The sequence below is a fragment of the Bos mutus genome, chromosome 18 (assembly GCF_027580195.1).
Source record: "Bos mutus isolate GX-2022 chromosome 18, NWIPB_WYAK_1.1, whole genome shotgun sequence".
Lineage (NCBI taxonomy): Eukaryota > Metazoa > Chordata > Mammalia > Artiodactyla > Bovidae > Bos > Bos mutus.
Genome location: NC_091634.1, coordinates 28,755,388 through 28,767,842, shown reverse-complemented (window position 1 = coordinate 28,767,842; position 12,455 = coordinate 28,755,388). Strand labels below are relative to the sequence as shown.

The 12,455-nt window shown below is 44.3% G+C and overlaps 1 non-coding gene across 1 annotated transcript; it reads left to right on the top strand.

Annotated features, from left to right (window-relative positions):
• Positions 1–6,660: 6,660 nt before the first annotated feature.
• LOC138991891 (U6 spliceosomal RNA) lies at positions 6,661–6,767 on the top strand. Its single transcript, XR_011467786.1, has one exon. It is a non-coding gene; the product is annotated as a U6 spliceosomal RNA (small nuclear RNA).
• The last annotated feature ends 5,688 nt before the right edge of the window (positions 6,768–12,455 follow it).

The following is a 12,455-nucleotide window of genomic DNA, read 5'->3' as shown; positions in this document are numbered from 1 at the left end:
CTAGTTTCATAATTGTGATCCCAACAAGTAACACAATGTGTGGGCCAGAGTAAGTGTTTCGTAAAACATGAATTGAATTGAAAAATCTTAATCACCTTCACTCATGTTATTAACTGAGTTTGACTAAGGAGCCCCCCCTACCAACACAGACACACACACACACACACACACACCACACACACACACACACACACACACACATATCAAGGGTCACTTCATCTTCCCTGGTACATCGTCCTACAGTCAAGTACTAGAACCCAGCATGCCTTTTCCAGTCTCTCACACTGTCTTTATGAAACTGACTTTAACCCCTCAGGCTCTTTTTTGTTGCACAAATGATGTGTTTCTTGAAAGAAAGAAAAAAAAACCAGGGGCGAAATAAGCAAAAAAAAAGAAACTACAATCTAATCTAATATACATCCTTTCTGACTGTGTGTGTGTGTGTGTGTGTGTGTGTGTGTTACAGAATGGAACATTCATTTCATTGGGATTTTAATTATCTTAAACTATGAAGGATAATTTCCCATCTAGAAATATTATTATAATGGCTGTATAACATTTCATTAGTTTAAATTTTCATAGAGCACATATTTCACTGACATAAAATATAGTGACTTCAAAAAAAATAATAAAGCAAGGTCCACACTGAACGACCAAATGAAGAATGTACAGACAAAATGTTGCAATGCCTGTGATTTGCTTGAAAATTGTGCAGGGAGTGGGGACGCAGGAGACAACAGAGCCAGACCAGGATGAGTCATATGTGGGTCACTGTTGAAGTGGTCTGCTGTATACAACTCTCACTTTTGCATGTGTTGGTAACTTTCCATAATAAAAGTTTAAACATAAAAGCAAGGTCCAAATGAGGTCTAGGAAGAAGAATCTGAGACAGGGATAGAGATGCAAAGTGTTGGAAGTTAGATTTTTAGCCCCCAAGAAAGAACAATGTTTCATTTAGGACCATTTAGTCTGTCCCACGGAGAAGGCAATGGCACCCCACTCCAGTACTCTTGCCTGGAAAATCCCATGGATGGAGGAGCCTGGAAGGCTGCAGTCCATGGGGTCGCTAGGAGTCGGACAGAACTGAGCGACTTCACTTTCACTTTTCACTTTCATGCATTGGAGAAGGAAATGGCAACCCACTCCAGTGTTCTTGCCTGGACAATCCCAGGGACGGGGGAGCCTGTTGGGCTGCCAACTATGGGGTCGCACAGAGTTGGATACGACTGAAGTGACTTAGCATAGCATAGCATAGTCTGTCCCTTCACAATTCCAAGACCCTGGAGCTACTGAATTGCACTGGAATAATCCACCTTTATTATTTCCTGTCCTGTCCGAATGGATTTGCATTTTAAGTGCATGCTTGATGTCATGTCTAAATTGGAACTAATTGAGACGTGCAGGAATGTGGAAGCATGCCCTGGCCATGGTGGGGACAACACACGGTTTGCCCATTTAGAGCTCTGCAGATAGATGGGGTTTCTGAGGAGCAAGGGGCCCGGCCCTGCCCTGTCTCTAGCTTCCATGAAGCTTAGCCAGCTCAGTTCACTTCTCTGAGCCTCCGTTTCCTAATCTCTAAGAGGAAAGGATTTGAACTACAGGAAATTTGCAACCTTTCTCTGCTCAAAAGTAATGAGGTTCCACCCCAGGAACACCTTCACCACTCTGCATTGCAATACGCCAATCAGCCAAATTTGGTAATTGGACAAAGCGAATGGGAACAATTTAATAAACTTTGATAACATTGCATAAAGTAATTGTTCAATTATTTCAAATGGTTCCGTTTGAAAACTCCAAGGGGGTGGTGAGCAGGGTTCAGGGGAGCCTTAGAAATCACCTTTGCTTGTTAATCATCTCATCCAGTAGAAGCCACAGAAGAATGAAGACTGTTGGGAGGGAGGGAGGGTATTTTTGTCTTTAATCCTGCTGAACTGTACTTTCATCTGAATATTTTTAAGTGGTACTTTGGTCTCCCTCATCTGGATGTTTTCTGAGTCTTGTTATCAGGATTTTAATTAACACTAGGTAGAGATGGGGGAGCAGGATGACACGATATTACTTCTGTTTGATTTAAAGTCAACGCTGGAGACTCTCCTTCCAGGAGCTGTTGAAAGTGTCTTATCTCATGCATTCCAAGGATGGCTGTTTCATGTAAATGTCATTTCTGCTGTCCAAAATGTTACAACACGCGCCAGCACAATAGAACCACTGTCTTGTTCTAAGAGACACGAGGGAGCCAGCAAGCTTTTGATCAAAGGCACGATTCGAACATCAAAGTAACACCTCTTCTGTTAAATTCAGGAATCAAGGCTCAGAATAAAGGGATGGAGATTCTGGCTTTAGTGACAGCCTAGCCTCCTGTGCTGGAAAATGCCTGAATCTCCAAGGTCTGATCCATTTGCAGACAACTGGCCAGAAAGGGGCTCTTGGTGGTACCGGTACATTTATCGCATCCTGTATCTTCCTGTTTGTAGTCAGTTTGTACATGTTCATCTGCTTCTGTGTAGGCTTCATCCCGGGACCAGAAAACTGGAGCGGCCATGACCCTCCCCACACAGAGGCAGAGGCTAAGAGCCTTTGGGGTAGGATGGAGCTCGGCTCAAATCCACGCTGTGCCACTGGCCAGCTATGTGACCTTATTTAACTTACCTTGCCCTCCACACCACCATGTCTATATACAGATGGTCCCCAACTTACGTGGTTCCACATAAGATTTTTTTGACTTTACAATGGCTTGAAAGCAATATGCAATCAGTGGAAACTGTACTTAGAATTTTGAATTTTGATCTTTTCTTGGGTTAGATATATGTAATATGATACTCTCTAGAGATGGTGGGCCGTGGCAGCGAGCCCCCAGCCCGTAGTCAGCCATGCAATCATGAGAGAAAACAACCCACACACTTATAAAAATTCTGCACTCAGCCAGCCATTCTGTTTTTCACTTCCAGTACAGTATTCAATAAATTACATGAGCTTTTCAACACTTATTATACAATAGGCTTTGTGTTAGATGATTTGCCCCACTGTAGGCTAGTGTAAGTGCTGTGAGTACATCTGAGGTAATATAGGCTAGGCTAAGCTATGACATTTGGTAGGTTAGGTGTATTCAATGCATTTTCAACTTACAATAATCTCAGCTTATGATGTGGGTTTATCAGGATGTAACCCCACATATGTTTATATAAGCATATGTGTGTGTGTGTGTGTGTGTGTGTATGAATGTCAAAAACATTATGTTGCAAGAAAGAAACCAAATACTAAAACGTATACACTGTATTTATCCATTTATATGAAGTCCTAGCACTTGAGGTCATAAGCTATGGTCTTGGAAGCCAGTTTAATGACCATCTCATCAGGGCCCATGGGGCATGAGAGAACTTGCAATTGGATGGGAATGCTCCATCTTGATTAGGGTGGTGGTAACATGAATGTGTACATGTAAAAAAGTCACCAAAACATACTCTAGGAAATGTATACCTCAATTAAAAAGGTTGCATCAAAACACCATCATATCTGATGCACAGGATTGTTGTCAAGATAAAATGAAGACAGTCTGTGGAAAGTACCTATCCTCATGGCTGGGCTGAGTAAGTACAGTGAAGGATGGCTGTTATGATTGTTTATGTTGTACTCATCATTACTGTTATCCTTTTAGTGGAGTTACATCTGACCCAGAAATTGGGGTCCTTAGTTCAGCACGTAAAGCAAAAAATTCTGTTAAAACTGTCCCCAGAGACTCACTTAAATTGTCCATGAACTACAGTTTGCCTCATTTGGTACATACAGCCCTGCTCAGTAAAAGATGTTTCTCAGTATAATGGATTCAGTAATGGGCATCAGGTAATAAAGAGAGCTGGATGTAAGAAGCACACCTCTGTAGAAAGTGAGATCACAGCCAGGGGCTCAACCTGGAAGAGGCTCACAGGTACCAGACCAACAGCAGACTAGACTCAGGGTCATGACTCATTTCTGCCTGGACAAGGGCTCATTGAGAATGGCAGGCATAACCACTAGACCAGGCAAACTACTAATTCCTTCCCCTCTCCCTCCCTCCCTCCCTCATCTCTATCCCTGTCTTGATCTTTCTTTTTTCTTTCTCTCGGTCTCTTTGAATTTGCATTAGTTAACAAAGCACAAGATGCCACTCCACTGTCCTGTATTTCCAGGCCTCCATCCCCAGTGCTGAAATACTGAAAGCTCTGTCTGGTCTGGCTCAGAGGAGTCTGACCACTTCCCAGAAGGAAAGAGATAAGAGGTTAACATCATATCCATACTGTATGATACTTTACTTGAAAGTAGAAGAGCCATGGCAGTACTATTTGATAAATCCAATGTAGTTCATATTTCGGGTTGTCTTTCTCAGTGAATCATTTTGAAAGCTTCACAAAATCTCAGGTACCCCTGTACAACTTAGATGCCAAGATCTGGGAGACCATACTGACAGTTGCACCTCGGATTCCAGTGCTCACCACGGACAGACTCAGAAAGCAGTTCCCTGCCCCCATGCCCTCGAGCATTGCCCTACACCATGCAGCCCACAAGGGATAACAGAGAAGGTGTGTTTTTCCCAGAGGAATCTGACTTCGAACAGACCAGCAGGAGCTGCCCTGTGAATAGCAACCAAGGAGTGGGCAGGGCCCATTGCTGGAGGAGCTTTGATGCTATAACATGGGTGGCTCCAGCCCTTCTCTTAATACAGGACCTGACATCCCATCAGCCCACTTGGAGAGCCCCAGTGGAGGCCTGGACAGGTGTTAGATTGCCTTTCGTCACCCACAGGTATGTGAGGTGTGCCGCAGGAGCACCTGTCACATCTCCTGAAGCAGGAGGCTCTGCCAAGGATTTACTCTGAGTATAGGGATCTGAAGACTATATCCCTTCTGACTCAGAAATGACCTGGATCAAGGACCCAGCTTTCTAAGCATGACAGGATGGTAAAAATAGCCTCTGACAGCGTCTCCATGTGAGATAGAAGACACCACGCTGAGTTCCGAAGCTGGAAGAGTGAATGTCATCCCTTCTCTTATCCAATGGCCACTTATCACACACAAGAGCCTGCCCAGGCTGGCAGCGATGCTTTGAGAGTTGGAGAGCAACAATGATTAGAAAGAGAACCTGAAATAAATCACACCTACCCCCTAGGTATTTAAGGTTGAGGTGAAGAGATGGAACATGTGAACATGAAAAAGTAAAGTTGAAGGACATCCAATTATTTTTACCAAACCTACGCTAGGTGTCCACCATGGGCCAGGCACTGTGGCCCCTCTGCTGGATCAGAATGAGTCTGACATGGTGACCCCCACAGCGAGTCACAACCCGACAATGGAGCTGGGTGATTAAACAAATCATTGTGCACAGTGACAGGGAGTAAGAGAGGTGCACAGAGAACCTGTCCAAGAAGGGGTGTGAGAGAGGGTTTATATACACCAGGGTGTGTCCGGAAAACATCTGCATTCTGGTGTGCTGAGTATGTAGGACTTAGCCAAGGAAGCAAAGTGAGAAAGGGCATCCCAGGCACAGGGAACAGCATGAAGAATGGCAGAGGGCAGGCCAGCCATGAAGTGCCACGGGGGAAAGCCTGGGAAAAGGTCACAAGGACCTACCCGATGCCCAGGTTTAGAACTTGATCTTGGCCCTGGTTGGGGAGGAGGAATGAGAGGAGCAAAGGGCAGATGAACGATGGAATCAGTGCTGATTCCCTATCGAAGACCTCTCAGCACCCGCTCCCCAGGAACTTCAAGAAAAGTGTTAAACCCTTGCCCGCATCCCAGGAGGCTCTCTGCTTCCCTTCCTCCCAAAGTCACAAACCGAAGACAAAAGACTCTTAATCACACGCCTTCTGATTTCCCTGTGTACTTTTCCAACCAGAGAAAGTGTTCCTCATTGAAGGGCCCTCTTTGTTCTTAAAAGAATCAGGGCACATTTCTTCCTCCAGAATCTCAACAATTACAAACCTGAAAAGATGCAGTTTTCCAATGAGGGGATTAAAAAAGAAGTGGAAGATATGCTTCTGCCCTTGAAAGATGAACAGAGCAGCTTCTGTTTACTCCATCAGGGGAGAGCAAAGCCTATGGATTTCACCAAATAAGGGACACAGCAAATCCAGTCTGCCTCCATCTTCCTCAGGCCCCTCAAACTCAACACTAATTTTCAAAGTCATCCATCTTTAACCCAACAGCATCAGTTACTGGACGAAGTTTCCCTTTCTCGTTACCTCATCTGATGAAGTTTGTTACTCATCATACAAAACGAAATGTCACTTATATGGCTCCCCCAGAGGGCCCCCCCCAATTAATCAGAGGAAGCTGAGTTGACCAGAATACATCTTGTCCTCTTCCCAAAGGGTCTTTAGTTTGGGTTCAAATGAAGCAGAAGCCAACCCCGAGGCAAAGAATCAAGCTTAAGAGGTTTTATTGATATCATGTAATAAACACAGAAATGGAAACTGAGAGCAGATAAGTGACTCTACCAAGGTTTTAACCAATATGATGGTTAATATCCATATTTTTTAACTAAAAAAACCTCAGTTGGGTGGGATCCTATCACATATATGCGTGCATGTTAAGTTGCTTCAGTAGCGTCCAACTTTTTGCAACCTATGGACTATAGCCCGCCAGGCTCCTCTGTCCATGGGATTCTCCAGGTAAGAATACTGGAGTGGTGCTCGCTTCGGCAGCACATATACTAAAATTGGAACGATACAGAGAAGATTAGCATGGCCCCTGCGCAAGGATGACACGCAAATTCGTGAAGCGTTCCATATTTTTGAATCTGTGGGAGAGGGAGAGGGTGGGAAGATTTGGGAGAATGGCATTGAAACATGTAAAATATCATGTATGAAACGAGATGCCAGTCCAGGTTCAATGCACGATACTGGATGCTTGGGGCTAGTGCACTGGGATGACCCAGAGGGATGGTACGGGGAGGGAGGAGGGTTCAGGATGGGGAGCACATGTATACCTGTGATGGATTCATTTTGATATTTGGCAAAACTAATACAATTATGTAAAGTTTAAAAATAAAATAAAATTAAAAAAAAAAAAAAGAATACTGGAGTGGGTTGCCAGACCCTCATTATCACACATATAAGTCACCATAAATGGTCCCTATAGTTTTCTGTATTCTCTTCCCAAGTCATAAATGTACAGAGAGAAATTAGAGCTTCTCAATGACTTCTCCCAAGGCCAAACCTTCTAGGAGTCACTCTCTTCCCTACAGCCCTGCCTTCTATTCTGAGTAGGAGCTATTATCTTCCCAGCCCTACCTCTTTGCCATAATGATTGGTCCAGGACTTGGACATGTGATCCTAATCTAACCAATCGGACACCTTTCCTCAGAAAACATTAACTGATACAGGAGAGAAGATCCCTTATCCTCTCACCGGTGAAGTTTTCAGATGTGAGTCTGGAAGCTGCAGGTGACCCTGCAGGTATGAAGGGAATTTACAAGGAAAGAACAGAGTTGAAGACAGAAATGAGATATAGAGGGATAGTCTTGGTGGCATCTGAAGATCCATTTCTCATTCATGGACTTGCCTGTTTTCCATAGCCTGATTTCTCATCTTCTCTTTTAATTCTATGAGCTATCCTAAATAGCCTTCCAATAAAGACTATTTTTCACTTAAACTAGTTCAAGCGTGTCCATGGTATCCATGATTTGTGACCAAACCCCCTGATTTAATGTGACCACTGACTGATTTTCACTTTAGCACAGCCCATTAGAGTTCTCTAATTACCCACATTTCCCCAACCCACCACTAACAAATTATTTTGTTTCCTTATGGTTTGAAGTATGTCAATCTCTAAAGACAAAACATAATGTTTTGTCAATGTTTATCAACATTGAATATTCTTCACTTATATTTATTGTCCATTCCAAAATTGATGTTTCCCATTGGACATTTAAACACGTATTGCTTTGTTAAGCATTTTCTCTGTTCAGAGGAGCACATCAGAAATTGATTCCCTGATAGTATAAGGTAGGAGATGAAGCACAAATTCAACTATAAGCATTTGGACCTCTCCTCTCCCTTTGCCTTTGCAGTTTGGACACTTCATTCCCCAAAGTGAAAGGTAAGGACTTTAAGACAGAAAACCAATTGGGATGCTGGAATCCAATCAACAACCATGTCCCAGGGCAAAGGGCCAGTCTGAAGTAGCCCAACATCCATCTCTCAGTAGCTTCCAAATGCTGCAGCCCACCCAGGTCAGAGTCAAGGAGGTTGGTTCTTTGTTCTCAAGGACTGTGAGGCTGACAGGTGAAAAAGTTTCACTGGGGCAGAGGAAATGAAATTGAATTCAACTTGGAGGTTATTTGTCTTCCCTGTGACCCTTGGTGGTCTCAAGTGACAGCACAAGTGTCAAAGGTCAAACTCACACCTGTGAGTCAATTACTGGGTGCCTGCGTTCAATGCAGGTTCTGATGCATTAGATTTAATATGGTTCAAACGTATTGAGCAGAAAGGAAAAAGAAGAGGGAACCAAACCCCTTTGGGGATTTTGTTTGAATCTACAAAAAGGCTGGATTGAAACCTGCAGAGTATTTATAAAGAAGCTGTAAAACCTTTTATTCATTTGAAAGGAGTTGGAAGAGAGACACAGGAAGTGAGGCAGGAAAAACTGAGCTGCATCATGGAGAGAAGAGGGGCAGTAAGAGGCAATGTTGGCCAAAAGGGAGCACTTTCTCCTGTTAGGAGTGTGTTAACCCTTGCCACCACTGGTTCAGGGATGGATTTGGGTAAGAGTCCCACCTCTATACTCACTGGTTCTATAAAATGAGTTCTATAAGACTCATTTCCACTCTAGGAACTTCAGTGTCCTTACCTATAAATTGGAAATAAACCCCACACAAAGGGTCTTGTGAAGATTCAAATGAAATAATAGATGTGAAAGTCCTTCATAAGTTGTTGAGAGCCATGCAGATGCCATTTATACTTGAAAAGTGAAAGTGTTAGTGACTCAGTTGTGTCCAACTCTTTGCGACCCCATGGACTGTAGCCTACCAGGCTCCTCTGCCCATGGAATTCTCCAGACAAGAATACTGGAGTGGGTTGCCTTTCCCTTCTCCAGCAGATCTTCCCAACCCAGGAACTGAACCCAGGTCTCCCACATTGTAGGCAGATTCTTTATTATCCAAGCCACTACAGAAGCCCAGTTATACAAATGATTAGTATGATTTAAGTCATAGGATATACCACATAAGGAATGGAATTCCTGACAAAGGACCCAGGACAAAATTCAGATGAGAACAGCCAAGACTGGAAAAGGTAAGGTCCAGGCAAAAAGCAATTTCTATCAGGGTCATTTGTTAAAGTCTGAAAGCAGTTAATCTGTGCCAAGTTCTGAGGCCCATTCATCCACAGGCTTGCCTTAGCTGAGTAAGACAGGTTATCAGCTGATCACCTACGAGTGGTTTCTCAGCTTTTACTTCAAGTTCCAATTATACTAGGAGATCTTGGTGACAAGAGCCAGTTGGAGTTATCCAGGTAGCTGTGCCTAATAGTTCTGCCTCTTGTGCATACCCTAGCTAGTGCCGCTGCCTCCTAATGATGTGTTTTTTAATTGCAGGCAAATGCAAATCAGACCATGGCAACCTCTCCAGCATTGTTTCTTAATCTTGGTTGCATATTAGAATCTTAATCTTGGTTACATATTAGAATCACCTGGAGATTTAAAAATACCAACACCTGAAGACCACCTCCAGAGAGTATGGCTTAATTTGTTTTGGTGCATCCCGAGCATTGGGATATTTAAAGTTTCCCCAGGTATTTCTACCATATGGCCAAGTCCAAGAACCATTATTCTAGAGCAGACATAGGCAAACTTTTCTGTTAAGGGCCAAATAGTAATTCTTTTAGGCTTTTCAGGTCTTATGGTGTCTGTCACAATTACTCAATTCTGCCCACATAGTGTGAACATGCCATAGACATATATAAATAGATGGTTATGTCTGTGCTCCAACAAAACTTAACTCACAAAAATAAGTAGCAGGCCCTAGTTTGCCAACCCCTTCTCTAGAGATTCCTTACTCAGAGTGAGGTCTGGGGATCAGCACCATGGACAGTACCCAGGAGCTTGTTAGACATGCAGAACCTCAGGATTCCACGAGCCTCCCAGGTGATAACATATGCAGAGTCAAACTTGCAAGGCACTGCTCCGGAGGGTTCACTTTGTGAATCCATCCCTGCCAGCATCACAGCACTGAGGTGATGAGTGGAGACTCATCACTGTCAGCATTCCCCGTGCCTGTCACCTCCATCAGCCTGGCTGTCTCCTAGCTGCCACATTTCTGTAGCATCTTCTCATTGGTGACACAGACAATCTGAGTAGCTGTCTACATTTGATTATGGTGTTTCCAAAGGGTCAACAGAGCCACACACCCAGTTTCTATTTTTCAAAATAAAATGCGGAGAGGATGGGGCTGTGGAGCCATATGAGGGGATATGCCCCTTCTCTCAGGAACTATCCATTCATTTAAACTTGTCAAATGTCATACAGCTTCTCAAACACCCCCTGCTTCTTTAAGCCTTGGTGACTTATATATGGTATTGTGATTTCTGGGAAAATCTTGTGAGTCATCTTGCCACCAGACAAATGTATCCAACCTTAGAAAAACAGACATGGGTGAGACCGTCTGACCACTCGCATCCACACTAAATCACTTCTTCCCCATTCTAGCCCCATTCCCCATATACACCTGTGCTCTAATCCTTAGCACATTTACGGTAATAATGACCTCACCAGCCTGTCTCCCTAAATGATGTTGAGCCCGTCCTGACCAGGCTCGTGTATCATTCCCTTCTGCACCCATGTGCCTCACACTGGGCTTTGGTATGATAAATGCTTCATGAATTAACATTGGCTTTAACGGTGGCACTAGTGGTAAAGAACCTGCCTGCTAGTACAGGAGATGCAAGAGACGTAGGTTTGATCCCTGGATTGGAAAGATCCCCTGGAGGAGGAAATGGCAACCCACTCCAGTATTCTTGCCTGGGAAATCCCATGGACAGAGGAACCTGGTGGACTACAGTCCATGGGGTCACCAAGGAGTCAGATACAACAGAGCATACATTATTATTTTATACTGACATAAAAGTGAGTTAATGTTTCTGGTGTGCCAAATAACCTAATCACCATAGAACCATTTTAGTGAGGAATATGGTTCACAAAAATGTTGCTCTCTAGAACAAACTTTGGGAAATATTATCTCTTAGACAATAGCCCTGGTCCAGACCACATCCAAGCTTGTACTATCCCCTGGAACTTGAATTATGGCCCTGGCCATTGCCTAGCAATAAAGATGTGTGAGAGGTGTTGATAGGATGAAGATGTGTTGATAGGATGAATTTAGTTCCTACCAGCCTGAGCCATCTTTCCTGAAAGACGGTTGCAGGACTGTTCTGAGGGACACATTAGAATTCCCACCTGACAGAGGAGGAAACTGGCTTGATGTGTTAGGGTTTTGCCACTGACTTAGGAACACAGCCAGGGCCAGAATCCAAACCCAGAATTGTGTCCAACACAGTAAGGCAACTTCTTTCCAAGGAGTTTCTCAGGAGGTCACCATCTGTCACCATTTCCCACCTGCCCCACCTAAACCAAAGTTGAGCAGGAGGGGAGTGTTTTTTCCACTCTAGATGCCAGTCCAACTTTCAGCTGAATCAGAAGTCGCTCCAAAATGCTCATCTGTCTTATCCCTCAGTCTGTTTGGAGCTGACATTTTGACAAGGCTTCCACCCAAGATTCCTGCCATTTGGACCAAGCAGTCCAGCCAAGGTAGTCTTGGCAGCACGGGGCCCTTACTCCTGATGCCCTGCCCAGTCCTCCCTCTGGTCTGATCTGGGCAACCCCACGCTACCAATGTGCCAATGCCACCCTCTCCATTGGACAGTCCAGATTTGTGCACAAGCTGTGAGCACCTGGGGGCATCCCTGCCCATGTGGACAAAGGAGAGTCCTGAATAGTGGCCCCATCACACCCTATACTGCAACAGCTTGAGGAAAGCGAGAAGGGAGCCAGCCAGTGCTCTGTCTGCCTCTGGCATCACCTACCCTGGGTGTAGCCAAAAGCGAGCCCATGCTGAGCCATGAAGCAGCACTGAAAAAGCCCCCTCTCCTCTCCAGACTTCAGTTACCATGCCTCTCAAAGGAACACGTTAGATGTGAAAGCAGTAGCAGCTGCTACTGATTCCCACTTGCTGTGCATTCCATGCCTCACGTGCATGATCTCATTTGATCTCAACAATGAAGCCATACTCCAAAAGGAAGCCCTGAGCAGGTTTGATTGGGGTTACCCCAGAGGCAGATCATGAGGCAAAATTGAAACGCATGTAGCTGATTGGAGAGGTGACCCTAGGAAATATCAGTAGGGAAGTGAGGAAGTAATATAAGAAAGGGGCACAGGTGATAAATGGTGTACTATTAAACCAGTTACACAGTGCTGACTGGGTGGATTCAA